Below are 18,029 nucleotides of genomic sequence, written 5' to 3'. Positions count from 1 at the left end.
CTTATGATTTTCTCTCTTCTCTCTCTTTCTTTTTCTTTTTCTTCTTTCTTTCTCCACCATTCCTTCATCTCTGTCACTCTCTTTTCCTCTTTTCTTCTTCTTTCTCCAGAAGCTTCACCTCTTTGTTTATTCTTTTTTTTTTTCTTTTTCTCTCTTTTTTTCCTTTTTCTTTTTTCTATCACTTTCTCTACGCTTCTCTGTCTCTCTCTTTTCTTTTCTTTTTCTAATCACTCTCTCTCTTTCTTCTTTTTTCTCTGCTTAGACCGTTGTCATTAAGATCGGCCATTGCTGTGGAGTTTAGCCTCACGATCGCATGTAAGTTTGGGCTTCCTTTTTTTTTTTTTTTTTCTTCTTCAGTTGTGGGTTTCAAGTGATTGTGGGTGGGTGGTGGTTGTCGGTGTTGTTGCGGCAGTCGTTGTTGGTGGTGTTGCGGCAGTGGTGGTTGTGCTGTTGTTGTTGTTGATGATGATGATGATGATGATAGAGAGAAGTTAATATATTATTTTAATGTATAGAATTGAAGGATAAAACATTTGATGAATGAGATATTATAAAATGATGTGATAAAATAATAAAGGTAAATTATAAAATTAATCCTTATTCTTTACACTATATTTCAATTTGGTCTCTAACCTTTTAATTGTGTCAATTTAGTTCTTAACCTTTTGGTACTGTGTCAAAATGGCCCTTACTATTAAATGATGGATGGAAAATGCTGACGTGACTAACAGCCAAAATAAAAAATGATTTTTTTGCCACATAGACTTCCATCTGGATTGCCACATTAGCATTATAATTAAATAAAATATTAATCTTCCTTCATCAATTTATAAAGAAAAAGAAAGAAAATATTAATCTGCGTTTTTTTTCCTTTCAATATTTCTTGGCATCCAAACACACTCCGAAATCAAATCCTACAAAAATCAACCCTTTCAAATTTCGATTCAGTTGATTTAAATATAACCTTCACATATTGAAATGAAAACATATTCAAACATTCACATTCATAATCAAACCCACTACTCTAAAATAAAATAAAATAAAAAAACGAAAGATCTTAGATTGATTTGAAATGAAAACACCAATTTATGTGATTGAAACCCAATCAAATCCATATAGCCAACCCAATCTCCTCAAACCAACTACAACCCATTTTGAGTAACACATTTGGTGGTTGAAACCCCTAAACCCAGCAAGTTTCAAGGAAGATTAAGATTCTTCAAAAAAAAATCCAAAACAAACAAGTTACAACTCAATCATAGTCCAAGCTGAAATCGAGCATTCCATATGTGTCGGTCTTCAACGAGTCCGCCATGGGAGATCTAAAACGTCTTGGAATGTGGTGGCAGCAGATCTGGGTTTGGGTCGATTTTAGAGTGATAGAGAAAGAAAGAGCGATTTGGGTTTGGGTCGATTTCTAGCCCAGAACTTAGCGAGAGTAATTGTTGAAAGTGATTCTAAAGCTTGCATAGAGGCTATTTAGGGGCTGGGTCAGAGTTGTTCATTGAGGAATTCAAGCTAGAGCTATAGTTTGTAATCTAGCAGAGGCTTTCGGTGTATGTATTTTCAACTAGGTTTGTAGGGAAGCTAATGTGTTGGCTGGGTGATCTTTGAAGAATAGGTTTTTTTCTTTCTTTGATTTAGGTTCAAGCTCCAAGCTTTTGCTGACGTTTTCATATAGGTTTTCTTTCTGTAGTTTTTCTTTTAGATTTTTTTTTTTAACGTAGACATGTTTGATTATCAGGAAAGTGCAGGAAAAATTAAAAGAAAGTATAAAGAATATGAAAATTTTGGTTATTTGAATTTTTTTTTCATTTAAATACTGATGTGATATGTTTAAATGTTAAATAAATTTTTAATTATCATTTAATTTTGGACGTGAGGTTAGTCACAATTTTTTTTTAAGGTTATGCTGATATGGCATTTCAAATAGCAGTTGACGTAGTATAAAAAATAATTTTTTATTATTATGCTTGACACATCAGTTTTTTTTATCTATGAGATAATGATCGGGATTAATTTGACATGACATTGAAAAATTTAAGGACCAAATTGACACAATCGAAAGGTTAAGGACCAAATTGAAATATGGTGTAAAGAATAGGAACTAACTTTGTAATTTACCCAAATAATAAAGTAGACTTTTAGTGTGTTAAAATGACATTTTCTATGAAATAGCTGATAAAAATGCTCTAAGTAAATAAATCGGTTTCAAATATATATATATATATATATAATTAAAAATTTAAAAAATAATTATATATATATATATATAATTAAAAATTAAAATAATAATAATAACTTCAAGCAAATGGGGCTTGGTGCACAAGTAGTCTAAGCTAAATTTGGAACACATTTTCCTAGGTGCCAGATAGGACAATTGTACAAAGTATGAGTTATGCACGTTACTCTAAACGTGGTGGATCCAAACGGGATCCGGATCCTCTCCATTTCCCTTTGAAATGGAGAGGCTCTAGTTCACGGACAGGATCACTTTTGCATTATATCAAGGGCCAAAAATATGCCACGTCATAATTTAACTCACTTAACCCAAACCACACTTAACTACACTTAAACTAGAGACTGTTTAACTCAACTGGACAAACCACAGTTTCTCTCTCACCAAACCATCTGAACATTGCAAATTCAAACTCTCTTTCTCACTCTCTTCTCCAAGGTTCTCTCTAGCCCCGCCGTCACGGTGCCTCCTCGCTCACCACACAGATTGAAATCCCTAACCCACGAACTCAGCTCTTCGCTCACCTCACACGGCCTCTCACATTCACACACACAACCCCGCCAGTGCCGACGAGCAGAGCCGAGCCCAGCGCCAACGTGCCGAGTCGAGCCCAGCCATCGACTCCTCTCCTCCCACACCCATCGGCTTTCTCTACCGTGGACCCATACCCATCGGCTCTCTCTCCCTCACCACAAGATCCTTTCTCCCTCTCTCCCCTTGCCACCCCCATACCCATTCATTTTTCCTCACCATACCCATTCCGATTTTGCTTGGTAAGTTATTTATTTGATTTTTTGTTTTGATTATTGTGAAATTTTGGGTTTGGATTTGGATACTTAACATTTAGTTTATTTATTTAATTTTCAGTTTTGATTTTTGTGAAATTTGGGTTTGGATTTTGTGGTGTAATATGTAGATAATTTATTTATTTTTTTATGCACAATTGAGAATCTCAGAGTGATTCAGAAATTGTTGATGCTAAGCCTCTTGTGCTTTCAAGAGGAACATTGCAGACTGCTGATTCAAAGGAACCATTTGCAAGGTTACATCTCTTGCAATTTTGTCATCTGTAACACGTAGATACTTCTGGTGATGGCATGTACTTTAAGTAGTTTTCATTCTTAACTTATGTGATCTAGATTTCATATAGTAGTTAATCCATTCAGAAACTTATTATGTTGCTATAATTTTGAAGAATCTATTAAATTCTAGTATTACTTTTCTTTTAAGAAATTATGGGAAAGAGCTTATCTGATAATTAAAAATTATGCAATCCGTATGTTTATGGCATGGGGTCTTACTAAATGGGCTTTTGAGTTGATAGGTCAAAATGCTTGTGTGAAGGGGGTTTGAAACATTGAACATTTGGCTTACTGCATATAAAAGCAGAAATATGTGTCATCTAAATTTTTATTATTAAATGGCCTTTTTCATTTTGTTAGTTTCAATAAATACTATAATTTTAAAAACTTTTATTGGACCTCAAGGCTCAGGCTTGATGCAATGTGCATGTAGGAACAAGCCTTTTTGAACTCATGTTCTTTTTACACAAAAGTGCTTGGAATTTTGCTTAGCTTCTTACCCAATTCCCTTTCAAATAGAAGGTATGTTTGATAGAAGATATTGCTTTTCTTATGTTGGTTCAGTTTTTCAAATAGAAGGTATGTTTAATAGAAGATAATGCTTTTGTTCTTATGTTAGTTCAGTTTCATGACTAAGTATATGGACCACTTGAAGTTTGTCAGTGTATTTGCTAAAAAAATGTAGAGCTTTTGACTTGATGGTATGGAATTTTAAGAAATTTTTCTTTGTGGATTTTTTTCCCTTTCTGATGTACATTATGCATTTGATTTTTCTTTTTGTAGAAAATGAGTTGGAGCAACCTAACCTTGAAAAAGGTCTAAAGACGGGTACAAGTGTTGTTCAAGAAATCAAGTGCAAGCTTTATGCGAAGTTCCATGCACTAATTTTTGCCCATTTGTTTTGAAGAAAAGGTTTCAAAGTATCCATGACTGATTGAAAAAAAATGTATCTTGAAGTTAGCAATGCAAAATTCGCTAATTTTCAGTTTAACTATTGATTGAGATTTGATATAATCTAGCTTGTAGGGCAACTTAGACATTTATTTGCGAAGTTTGTAGCAAATTTTTGATATTTTTTGTAATTGGCTTAGAAGATACTTAAAGATGTTGGTTTTGTGTGTGCATGTTTGAATATTTGTTTAGTTGAACAGTGATCATATATGTGATATATTATTAACATTATGAAAATACGTTTAATGAATTTCTATTTTCTGTGTAATTTCTTAGTAGTATCGTTTGAGGATGGCTGGGCCATTTTTAAGTCTATATTTCGGCAAATTTTTCATTTCTTCGTAAGGGTAATTCCATATCTTGTAGAGTAATAGTATAAGAGATAGAAACATATATAGAGACTTCAATCAAGGTGCACACGAGTTAGCCCAACATCCTCGCAGGACAGAAAGCTCCCGACTATGGAAGGGTGTTACTCCTTTTATTTCTTTGTTTATCCAATCAGATGTATTGTAGTGCTTAGTCTTTTTGGTTCTACTTCTGCAGATCCTTGTATGACTGTAACTCTCTTTCTGGTTTTAATGAAAATCAAGCCCACTTTCAAAAAAAAAAAAAAGAGATAGAAACATAGACATATATAACAAGAGTTCTATTGAAATATACACTTGATTACAAAGGTCATAATATAATGATAATTTTGCACTACAAGTGTCTCCTACTTCTTGACTACACATTCCTGCCATAGTCTGCAATTTTCAGTCAAAGACTCACAGCTTGATCACTTTAATTGTCTCATGATATTCAACTTGCCCCACCCTTTCCTAGTATGATGTCTCTTCATTATATAAGTCCTTTTGATATCAAAACTCTAGAATCTGAAGTTTCACGACACATGAAATGCAGTCCCATAGAATACCTGACACTTTGACAGTCTTTCCCCTCAAGTAATTGATGATTCAAAATAGCGCAGAAAGTATACCAAAGATTGATGAAACCTACAGGCAATATCCAAAAAATGCCAATCCTGCACATTATAAACTTCCCCATTATTCCCAACTGGTTGAGCTATAATAATTAAGTAAAACAAACAGCTTGTATTTTGATGATTGCTCACAACCCAATACCATGTTTTAAGGGGGTAAAAGAAAGAAAATAGTTAACAACAGATTGAAAGCCAAATTGAACATTCACAATATCTTACATCTGAGTGTATGCATCCTCAAGCCAATATAATTGACCTTATAACTGACAATGCTCTAAGCTTGTAAGGTGAATTAGTGCATTCATGCTTGCTTACTAGATAAAATTGTCAAATTTTTCCTTTCTCTTTACCCCTTAATTGATTAAAAATCAGATTGAGACGCAAACTAAATGAAAAGTTATGATAACATAACAAATTGGAAGATGAGGCAGATAAAAGGAGAGTTTTCCCTAGTATATGCATAAACATTGATGATACTTCCTCCCCTGTAATTATTTTTCATAATAATACAAGGCTAATCGTCCTAGGTGCTTAAAAAATCACTCATGCCTTTCTTTTATGTGTCACGCCTTTTTTCTTAACTTATGCAAAGCATATGGAGTATTTTGCAATAATTATTTCTTCACTCATCCTTTTATCTAGTAAGCAAGCATGAATGCACTGTCTCTGACTTTGTCTCTGTCTCTTCCTATTTTCATTTTATTTTAGTTTTCCCTATTTTACTTTCATTTCTCATACACCTTTTATTTTAGTTTTCCCTATTTTACTTTCATTTCCCATACACCATTTGATTGATATGCTATAGGAACTAAAATTTCCTAAATCACATTTATCAAACCGTTTACTCATATAATTCCTCACTATCACTGTGTAAAAAAAATAAAATAAAGTAAACCCTTTTCTTCAAATTTCAATACAGCTTTTGACAAATTTTTGTGTAGCTAAACTGTGAATTTGTGATTCTCGTTTCCTTTAGAGTTCTTGAATGGGAGCCCATTGTTTTTATTAGCAAGAAGATTGTGTTTTTCATTTTTCTTTTGTGGGTTAAAATATTCTGTAACGTTTCTGGGATTGTTGAACTTTGTTTCTGAGACACTAAAAGAGTAGGAAGAAACTTGGGTGTGGTATCAAAAATATAACCCATAAATCCGATTTTGCTTTAATAACAAATTCAGATAAAAAAAATCCATAAATCCCCCAAAAATCTGAAACACCCCACCAAGATTAAAACCAAAAGCTTTAAAACACACACACACACACACACACACACACACACACACACACACAACAAGAAACCATTCAATAAAAAATAAAAAATAAAAACCAAATTCAGCACCAACAAATCAATCAAGAAATAGCAGGTATCATAGTTTTTTTTTCCCTTCATTTTTCCAACAACCAAACAGAGCTTATCAATTAAAAAAAAAAAAAAAAAAAAAAAAAAAAAACAGAGAGAGAAACTTACGAGGCAGTGGCTGTTCCAGCGGAGCAATTTGATGATGCTGGGCTAAAATCAAAACTGAAAATTAAATAAATAACCTAAATGTTAAGTATCCAAATCCAAACCCAAAATTTCACAATAATCAAAACAAAAAATCAAATAAATAACTTACCAAGCAAAATCGGAATGGGTATGGTGAGAAAAAATGAATGGGTATGGGGGTGGCAAAGGGAGAGAGGGAGAAAGGATCTTGTGGTGAGGGAGAGAGAGCCGATGGGTATGGGTCCACGGTAGAGAGAGCCGATGGGTATGGGAGGAGAGGAGTCGATGGCTGGGCTCGACTTGGCACGTCGGCGCTGGGCTCGGCTCTGCTCGTCGGCGCTGGCGGGGTTGTGTGTGTGAATGTGAGAGGCCGTGTGAGGTGAGCGAGGAGCTGAGTTCGTGGGTTAGGGATTTCAATCTGTGTGGTGAGTGAGGAACTGAGCGAGGAGGCACCGTGACGGCGGGGCTAGAGAGAACCTTGGAGAAGAGAGTGAGAAAGAGAGTTTGAATTTGCAATGTTCAGATGGTTTGGTGAGAGAGAAACTGTGGTTTGTCCGGTTGAGTTAAACAGCCTCTAGTTTAAGTGTAGTTAAGTGTGGTTTGGGTTAAGTGGGTTAAATTATGACGTGGCACATTTTTTGCCCTTGATATAATGTAAAAGTGATCCTGTCCGTGAACTGGAGCCTCTCCATTTCAAAGGGAAATGGAGAGGATCCGGATCCAAACGTGGTACCCAAGATTCAGTGAACGTAGCAAAGTTATGCACGTTACTCTAAACGTTGGTACCCAAGATTCACGTTACTCTAAATCTTACGTCTGCATTTTGTATTGCGTTTGTTTTTTTTTTTTTAATTTTTGTCAGCTGTGGCAGGGACGGCTGTTACTGTTTATAAACAGTAATCATATTTTTTCTATTTTTTTACTTTTATCAATTTTGTGAATATGTGAATAGTATATGAGACTCATCAATATCACTTTTTAACAATTTTTTTATTAAAAATAAGTTTTACAATACTATTCACATATTTAAAAATTATTTTCCTTCAATATTTTCAATTTTTAATTTCAACCAAATAAGTTCTATCCAAATACAAGTAAAACGCAGAACCAAAACCATAGAACCAAAAGCCTCACCGCAGTTTTATTAGATTCATATCCAAACATCTCTTATTTTTTGCCTCTGTTCTAACTTCTAACTCTTGAGTCTTCCTCCATCAAAATCAAGATCAGATCAGAAATGGCCTTTCTTGGTCCCCCAGAGCTGTACAAAGACACCAAAAACCAATCTCAATCCCAATCCGAACCTATAGTCAATGATCCTTTCATGGACCTCATGATCAACAACTTCAACAACACCGTTACCTTTAAACCGCAAATGGGTTACACAGAGAACTACTCGCCAACCTTTCTCACTTCTGGCAACCCATGCCTAGATTTCTTCTTCCATGTCGTGCCCGATACCCCACCCGTATCTTTGACCCAGAGACTCCAATTGGCTTGGGCCCACAACCCCTTGACCACGCTCAAACTCATCTGTAATCTCAGAGGAGTACGTGGCACTGGCAAGACTGATAAAGAAGGGTTTTATACAGCGGCGTTTTGGCTACATAAACACCACCCCAAAACATTAGCGTGTAATATTGGGTCTCTTGCTGATTTTGGTTACATAAAAGACTTGCCTGAGATTTTGTATAGGCTTCTTGAAGGTTCTGAAGTGCGGAAGAATCAAAAGGCGGAGTGGAAACAAAGAAAAGGCAAGAAAACGGGTGGTGTTGTTAGTAGAGGACTGAGTTTGAGGCGTGGAAGTAGTAAAACAATTTCGAGGAGTAAAAAATATTCGAGGAATATAAAAACCCTGGCCAGAGAGATTAAGGTCTTGAATGACATGGAGAGAGCTCGGTTTGCAAAGATGAAAGCAAGTGAAGAGAGGAAATCCAAACACGTGGCTATGGCCAAGAAAGTTTTAGAAAGATACAAGCATGACCCTGATTTTAGGTTCTTATACGACCGTGTTTCGGAGTTTTTCGCCAAGTCTTTGAAGGCTGACGTTGAATTCTTGAACGCTGGGGAGAATAGAAAGATTAGCTTAGCGGCGAAGTGGTGTCCTTCGATTGATTCGTCGTTTGATAGATCGACTTTGCTTTGCGAAAGCATTGCGAGGAGGGTTTTTCCGCGAGAGTCTTATGTCGAATACCAAGGTGTGGAAGAGGCTCGTTATGCATATAGAGTTCGAGATAGGTTGAGAAAGCAAGTGTTAGTGCCTTAAAGAAAGGTTTTGGAGTTGCCTGAGGTTTATATTGGTGCAAATAGATGGGGTGAAATAAAGTACAATAGGGTGGCTTCTGTGGCTATGAAGTTTTATAAAGAGAAGTTCTTGAAGCATGATAAAGATCGATTTGAGGGCTATTTGGAAGATGTGAAGGCTGGGAAATCGACAATCGCAGCTGGGGCGTTGCTTCCACATGAGATAATAAAGTCTTTGAATGACAACGATGGTAGGCAAGTGGCAGAGCTACAATGGAAGAGAATGGTGGATGATTTGTTAAAGAAGGGGAAGTTGAAGAATTGCCTTGCCATTTGTGATGTCTCTGGAAGTATGCGTGGGGAGCCTATGGAAGTTTCTGTTGCATTGGGAGTGTTGGTTTCGGAACTTAGTGAAGAGCCGTGGAAAGGGAAGCTTATTACGTTTAGTAAAAAACCTAAGCTTTATTTGATTCAAGGCAATGATCTTGTATCGAAGACAAGATTCGTGAGGAGAATGGAGTGGGGAATGAACACGGACTTTCAGAAGGTGTTTGATCTTATTTTGGAAGTGGCTGTGAATGGGAACTTGAAGGAGGATCAGATGATAAAGAGGGTGTTTGTGTTTAGTGACATGGAGTTCGATCAAGCATCGGCAAATAGGTGGGAGACTGACTATGAAGCGATACAGAGGAAGTTTAGGGAGAAAGGGTACGGGTCTGCAATACCGGAGATTGAGTTTTGGAATTTGAGGGATTCGCGTGCCACTCCAGTGCCCGGGACGCAGAAAGGGGTTGCATTGGCGAGTGGGTATTCAAAAAATTTGATGAAGTTGTTCTTAGATAATGATGGGGCTATCAACCCGGTTGCTATCATGGAAGCTGCTATCTCTGGCGAAGAGTATCAGAAACTTGCTGTTTTAGATTGATGATCTTCATGTCTTTTACTCTCCATCTAGCAAAATTTTAATAAAGCAAATAGTGAAAAACTTCAAGTTTAGGCATTGTTTGAGTACATTGTTTTTTCATTTTCATGTTTAACACAGTTTTGCCTTGCTTTCTATCTTTTAATAATAAAAAAATAGTTTTGCCTTTCTTTTTTCTTTTTAATTTGTGTTTTGCTTATCTTGAGTCATACATACTTAATGGATTAGAATCCTATCTTTTTAACAATCTTGGATCAATCTTAATCATTTGGGATAAATACCATACCAAGCAATTTTAACAGTATAAAACCTGTTAAGCATGATATCAGGTGTAGCAGCTCTCTGATGAGGAAAAAGGCCAAGAATGCTGCCAATTGATGTTACCTATGGTTGCATCCAAAGACTTGTGCCTGGGAAGCAGCTTTATTTTTTAATTTAGCACCCAATAATATAGTTGTTTGTTGAAACATTTATACCGAAAAGGCAGCCAAAGATCATGTTCAACACAAAATAATGATGCTAAATTAACCTTTCAGCAAAGGAAGCAGAACTGGACAGTTGGAATGGGCCAACACTTCATAATCTGACTTTCCCAAATCCCAAATATTGTTGATGTTAAATTAACCTTTGGACAAAAACTGGGGTCGTTTGCTAAGAAACATATTGATGTTGAATTAATCTTAAGCCAACACTTAAATCCAATTGAGCTTGTGTCATGCCCCAAACCCAAAAGGGTTCAAAGCATGCGAAACCAAACCTTCAAGAGAAACAGTGGGGGATTTTCTTTTTCTTTTTCCATATGATAAAATAAATAAACATATTGATCTCTCCACAATATAATAATCTCTATAACACATATACCAACAATACGAACTACAAATCATATGCCTCAAAAATTTACATGAATATTCCAAACACCAAAAGATTTAACATAAAACTCCAATGTTCTCAAAATATGCAACCTCAACAAAATTCTTAGGCTAACAAACCTCAAGAGAGCTCAACCTCTAATAGAATTAACTACCACTTCCTTAAAAACAGTTAGATCGAATCACCAACCATTAATAAAGTAAGTCTCCTAATTCAACATAAAACTCTAATCACCACCAATAAAACAAGCTCAATTCCTGAGGTGTATCTAATTAATTTGTAAGACTGTGAAAGAGTAGGATGAGCTATAGCCCAGTAAGTAGCATACTTAATAGGAGTGGGGAAAATACAAGTCTCATGATAATGAGCATTTTACAAAACATATTACAGTTTGGGAATTTCCATTTGATTTCTAAAAAATCAATATCAGTAATGACATGACAAGAATGATTGAAACAACATTGCACAAAGCTTTTTTGAAATATCTCAACGTGAAACTATATAATTATATATTTCTCAAAATATCTCAATATGAAACTACATACTATTTATGGTGAGCACTATTAACACTGTTCCAAAACTGTAAATCCATCCCAAAGCCACACAACAACTACCGACACAAAACCGGAAATAATCTGTTGATACAAAGTCGGAACTCATTGCCGACACAAAGCCAAAACTAATCTATTGATACAAAGCCAAAACTCATTACCGACACAAAGCTGGAAGTAATTCGCCGACACAAAACCGGACTCAATAACCATCACAAAGACAGGTGCTAAGATACCATTGTCACACAGACTATAGTATCTAACTAGGTAATCACCGGTTAATCACATGTCATAGCTCAAAGGTAAAAACATAAAGAACTCACAGTTTACATGAAATCAAAACACATTTCAATTCCAAGTAGTTTCACAAAAACCTTTGAAATACCCAAAATATTCACAAGATTCTCAAAGGACTCGTTTCTTGTCAAGAAGATTTTGTATCAATTTTCCCAAATATTGAAGCATCTTTAAATTTTGCAAATAATACAATAAGTCCACAAAATCCATTCCCAAGAATTAAATAAAAAATGCTTGTCTTTTCCATGCTAACAAATCATGCATTTCCTCATATACAATACAGCTTTTCATAAACAATTATATACATTAAGGTTAAAACACGACAAGTTTTAGAAAAATATAGTTTCCGTAAACAATTTCCCAAAAAACAATGTTTTAATGCAATATACTTAATTGTCAAAAATCTCATTAAGAAGCCACTTACCTTGGAAGTACAATCCAAATTTACCTCAACCAGGCATTGCATTCAACCAATCAAGTTACTAGGTCCATCACCAAGTACCTTGGAACCTAGAAACACAAGTATCAAGCCTATTAATAACAAGGTCTACTAGAAATTACATTATCAGATTTGTCTCCATAAATCGGAAATAATCCCCGCAAAAATCAAACCTAAGGCCCTAAAGCCTAGCTTGACCATCCCAAGACAAGTACCCCTACCCAAATGAGAACCAAACAAGCATAAAACAAATTCCTAGGGCCATAACACAACCAAAGTTTTTAATTTCCCTACCGCAAACAATGGGCATTTACCAACTTGATACAAAGCATGTCACTACCAAACCATGATAAAATTAGCCAAAGTAAAACACTTGTCAAAGAAAGCACATAAGAACTTACAAGTTAGACCACACAACAAAGCTTGGAGTAAATTCCTTAAAGTCTCAACATTTTTTTTTTCTTTTTTTTGAGAATCTAAAGTCTCAAAATTCTAATCATACTTTCAGATTAAATTTGCAACAGGTCAGCCCTTTTTATAAAATCCATTTGGTCCACTTAGTATTATCCAAAAATCTTGAAATTAAATAGGGATAAGCTCTTATATGTGTAGTATGTACCATAAAAATTTCAGCTCAAAATAATTTTTCTATAATTTACTAAAAAAATCACTTATGGCGGCTAACTCAAATCTGTCCCTGACAGCTTTAGAATCCAAATACAAATTGCTATATTTTTAATACTAGCCCAAATGCTTTGGGACTTTATTCATGTTAAAACCACATCTTAAGGCATATTAAAAACAAGTAATGAAACTCACAATCTCATATAAACAATTACCACAACCACAAATCAAGAAACCAAAACTCATAGCTCATAGAGACAATTATCAAACACTTGGTATGCAACAAGCACATGCTCACATCACTTGCACAAATTTATAGTTAACACCAAACTCATAACTAAATATGTCAAAGTCTTTTCAAGATGCAAAGAAACCATTTTTCAAAAAATTAAACCCAAACTTCCACATAAATCAAAAGGTCATAACATCAAGGATCCGTCCAAAAAGATTAAATAAATACCCAAGGAGATTAGAAAATGGGTCAAGGAAAATGACCTTAGAATCATGTTGGGAGAAGGCACAAACCATGGAGGCAAGTTGATAGCCAAATATCTCATGGCAAGAAACCAAAAGGCCAAAAGAAAGAAGAGAGATTCGGTGAGAGGAAGATAGAGAGGGAGTGGTAGGTTGGCAGCACAAAAACAAAGGCAAGGGGTAGGGGGGTAGGAGACAAACGTGAAAATGAGGAGAATAATATCTAATTGCCACTTCACTCTCAAAGTTTCTCCTATATTGGTCTGTTTAGGATCCGCTTATTTTGCCGAAACTAAAAACTTTTTGTTAAAAATATTATGAATAAAGGTAAAAGTTAGCTGAATTAGTATAGTGAGACATATAAATAGTACCAAAAAGTACAGTGAAACCCATAAATAATAACAAAAATAAATTAAATAGTAAAATAAACTAACTTTTTAATTTGGTATCAAACGCACACTTCATTGAGCTCATCTCCACAATCACCTAAAAATGCCCTTAAATACTTTAATATTCAAAAACTGCTTTAAAAATATTTTGGTTGTTACAAAAAGTCATCTCAAAAAGTTCTCGGTTTGTTCGCAATGCCTTTTCTTGTAGAATGAGCCTCTATTTATACTGAGGCTTCAACAATTATGACTATTTGCGTTTCCCACGTGTTGCTTCCTCATCAGCCTTTAATGTCATATATTGCACTGCTAAATCAGGGCTTGGTAATCTCTTCTAACTGCTTTGAGATAACAAATTCCACATTGCTTGTGTCTATCTGGCAATTACTGCTCGAGGTATCTACTTGTAACTCCCTAGAGGTAATTAGTCACTCTTTTGTTAATTGCTTTTCACCATATTAGATTAAGGGAAATAATTATTTCACACTACCTCAAGTCATGATTTCAATGCAAAATTTGTGTGTTTAATTACGATTTTGTGCAATAGATGTGCACTAATATTTACACATAGCTTGTCATGTATTTGGGCATTAATCCTATCTTTCACTTATTCCATTTGGACAACTACATTATTTTCTTCTTTCAGTAGGACCTTTCCTTAGCACACCACATGTACTTAAAATTAATTGATTAATTGGCCTAACAAAATCAAGGCATATTTGGTAAGAGGATTTAAGTATTGTTTAGTTTAGGTGAGTTCCAATTAGCTCAACTAGTAAAATTTCTGATAATTGTGTTGGGTTAAGATAGCTTGACCCTGGTTAATTAATTTAATTACCCAAGTTGATTAATTAAGTTCAATTGTATGCAAAAAGTGAAGGCACCAACAAATCACCAAAAATACTAAGTGCAGTGGAAAATAAATTGAACATGGTGATTTATTAACAAATGGGGAAAACCTCGCAAGGCAAAACTCCATTGGGTGATTTTAAGGTTACCACTCCCAAGAATCTACTAATCAACAATTAAGTGGTTACAAGTATAAGGAATCTTACCAACTACCCTGCCCTATCCCGAAATACCAACCTACAGTTGAACCTTTGCTCCAATACCCAATTGGACTTGACTTATAGTAGCTTTCTTTCCTTTGATGCATAAACCTCCAATTTGTGACTAACCATTTGCACGGATCCCAATACGTGACTAACTCCAGCAACTTGAATAGATGTTGTTGATTGCAAAGTTCTTCACTTCATCAACAATGAAGATCAGGAAGCACTTGGTTACAAAACTCTATAGTGTACAAATGCAGTAGCTTCACATAAAGAAAATAAGTCTCTTGGTCTCTGTATCCGTGTGTGATAGCTTTTAAAATAAGACTTATATATGTCTAGGGTTGTAAGAAAAGAAATCCTAAACAAATACGCAAGACTGGGCCGAATTTCAGATCTAAAAATTCTAAAATTGTAATTCTCGATAGATCAAGCCGCTGTCGAGCTATCTATCGAGCTTCAAATTAAGTCTCGATAGTAGGCATCTGTCGAGCTATCTGTCAAGATTTAATGAACAACTTTTCTTCACTTGTTTCTTGGACCAATCTTCATGTCTTTAATACTTGAATTGAACAACGTGTTTCTTGAAGTACTAAACTCATCTTAGATCTACCCAATTACAAGTAAAGTGCATTTTGTCAAAAGATTAGCGAATTACAATAAATTATGACCCTAACAATCTTCCCCTTTGGCAATCTGTGACAAAATCCAAAACCCAAGCCGAAACCCAGCTCGGATAAAACCCGGTTACCTTGAAATTACAAAAATACCCCCTATATATAGCTATAATCTAACCTTAAATCCCTCATTTCTTCTGTAGCAAGTCACGCCTCCCTCAATCCTCACCCTCACTCCAACACTCCCTCAGCTCAGTCCCTCATTTCAGCTCACACAGTTAGCCACTCACGCCTCCCTCAGTCCTCACCCTCACTCCGACACTCCCTCAGCTCAGTCCCTCATTTCAACTCACGCACATGGCCTCAACCTCCATTTTCATGCCTCGCCTCCTCACCCTCACTGCCTCGCAAAAGCACACGGCCTCACAGCCCTCAGTCACTCTTAGTCACTGCCTCACACACGCTCCCTCACTCACGCAATCACGCCACGCCTCGCCTTCTCACCCTCACGGCCTCACAGAAGCACACAACCATTTGCTGCAGCCACGCTCTTCCTCAAGACCTCAAGTACACCTTAAGCCTTTTCTATAACTGATTAACTATGTGGATTCTATGGGCTATAGTGACCACTGTCTGATTTGTAAAGTGTTGACTAATGATCTCACTCTTTTAAGTCTGTTCCCCTGATTCAAGTCTCAAAGCATATATGTGAATTTTTTATTATATATCTTATATGATCTCAATCTTTGATGATAAAGAGGCAAAATGTATGATCTATCCAGGTTTTTGTTTTCAAATTTTGGATTTTTTTTCAGTGCTTCATTAAAATTTGTTTGGAGGTTTTGATTGTGTGGTGGTTCATTGAATATGTTGTGATGATAATAATGCTTATTTGGGTTTTGGGTGGGTGAGGGTTTGGTTTATGAGTTAAGGTGTTTGTGGTGTTATTGGGTTTGTTTTGGTAATTAGGATTGGATTTGATGATAAGTAATACATTGGGGATGTTGAAATCAGTGAAACTAAGTGTGAAATATGGCAGTAAATTTTTGTACACATATCTTTTACCTGATTCAAGTTTCAAAGCATTTGGGCTTGTATAAATGAGAGCTTATACATTCTGTTCCCCTGTTCTTTCCCTTCATATCTGCATAGTTTGTTTAATGGAAGAAATTGTTTATTATTTTTTGTGTTTGTTGGGAATGCAGAGCCTAAAACAAAGATGGAAGACACAAACAAATTTGGTTCTTCCTCGCCAAGTGACTCTCCCTTGAGAACCGGACGTTGTCCCTTGCCAGCTATGGGGTCTCCTTCGCCATTTTCATGATCACCCTCACCATTGTCACCTAGCAGCTCACCCTCAGGATCACCATCACATTTATGCCCATTAAACAACGAGTAAGTGTTTGGAGTTTGTAGTTAATCATGTTTAATTATGATTGGGTTGATAGAATTTGTGAATCTGTGTAATTATGAATTTGTGACTATTAATCAATGAGTATGTGTAATAATAAATTTGTGAATAGTTGTTGTGATTCTAACTCCCAAACTTCTGAACCAATTAGGAGTCCGAAATCCCCAACGGTGGACTCAATGGAAGAAGACTTAGAGGTAGAGGAACAAGAAGAGAGTTAAGGGACAGAGGAAGAGGGAGAGGGAGAGCAAGAGCCTACAAATGAGGACTTGGAGTTGGATACAAGTAGAAAAAGAAAGACTACCTCAAATGTTTGGGATCATTTTACAAGGAAGAGAGTTGATGGAAAATTTAAAGCTCAATGCCATCATTGTAGCAAACTTTACTTGGGTGATTCTAACATGGGTACAACCCATTTGCGTAATCATTTAGCTAGATGTCCACGGTTGAAGTTTAAAGATATAAGGAATATGCGACAAAAAGTCTTAATTAAACAACAAAATAAGGTGGATGGAACTATGAGTTTAAATGCTTACCAATTTGATCAAGTCAAAGTGAGGAATAATCTTGCTCGTATGACCATCCTACATGAATACACCCTTTCAATAGTTGACCACATTGGGTTTAGAGAATTTGTGGCTTCTCTTTAACCTTTGTTTAAACTTGTTTCAAGAAATACTTTGAAGAGTGACATTCTTGAAATCTATGATAATGAGAGGGAGAAAGCTTTGAAGATGACGGACAAGAATGGAAGTAAGATGGCAATTACAACTGATATGTGGACTTCAAGTAACAAAAAGAGAGGGTTTATGGTCATTACCGGTCATTTTATTGATCATACTTGGATGTTGCAAAGCCAGGTTTTATGGTAATTTTTTTTATCTATAAATTGAATGTTAAAGAATTTATATTTAGAATGTTTATTGAGTTATGTTAAATTGAATGTTTAGATTTTATGTTAAATTGAATGTTTATTGAATTATATTATAATTATTCCTATTATTTTTCTAGGTTTGTTTATGTTCCTTCCCCACACACGAAAGATGTCCTTGCTAAAGTCCTTCTTGATTGTTTTTTAGAGTGGAACATTGATAGGAAATTGTCCATAATAACTGTTGATAATTGTAGTACTAATGATGTCATGATAAGACTTCACTTGAATAAGCTTGATACTAGTTCTCTTATGTTGGGTGGGTCTATGTTGTATATGAGGTGTGCTGCACATATTTTGAATTTGATTGTTCAAGATGAGTTGTCTCTTATTAGTGATGGTATTGAAAGGATTCGTGATAGTGTGATTTATTGGACTGGATCACCAAAAAGGAGGCAAAAATTTAAAGAAAATGCACGTCAATTGCGTGTTCAATGCACCAAAGAGTTAGTCTTAGATTGTAAAACTCGT

The 18,029-nt window shown here is 35.5% G+C and overlaps 2 long non-coding RNA genes and 1 pseudogene across 2 annotated transcripts; 2 read left to right on the top strand and 1 right to left on the bottom strand.

Annotated features, from left to right (window-relative positions):
- Nucleotides 1-2,872: 2,872 nt before the first annotated feature.
- Nucleotides 2,873-4,240, top strand: LOC115979475. The gene is made up of 3 exons (XR_004089065.1): nt 2,873-3,012; nt 3,196-3,281; nt 4,105-4,240. It is a non-coding gene; the product is annotated as an uncharacterized LOC115979475 (long non-coding RNA).
- A 985-nt stretch (nt 4,241-5,225) lies between these two features.
- On the bottom strand, nt 5,226-7,027 carry LOC115979541. The gene is made up of 3 exons (XR_004089080.1): nt 6,868-7,027; nt 6,720-6,773; nt 5,226-5,296 (listed from the first exon to the last, which is right to left on the bottom strand). It is a non-coding gene; the product is annotated as an uncharacterized LOC115979541 (long non-coding RNA).
- Nucleotides 7,028-7,847: 820 nt separating this feature from the next.
- LOC115982564 lies at nt 7,848-10,020 on the top strand (annotated as a pseudogene).
- The last annotated feature ends 8,009 nt before the right edge of the window (nt 10,021-18,029 follow it).

This window comes from Quercus lobata, chromosome 3, assembly GCF_001633185.2.
Source record: "Quercus lobata isolate SW786 chromosome 3, ValleyOak3.0 Primary Assembly, whole genome shotgun sequence".
Classification (NCBI taxonomy): domain Eukaryota; kingdom Viridiplantae; phylum Streptophyta; class Magnoliopsida; order Fagales; family Fagaceae; genus Quercus; species Quercus lobata.
Note: the sequence above shows the minus strand (reverse complement) of the source record. Positions and strands in the feature narration are given on the sequence as shown.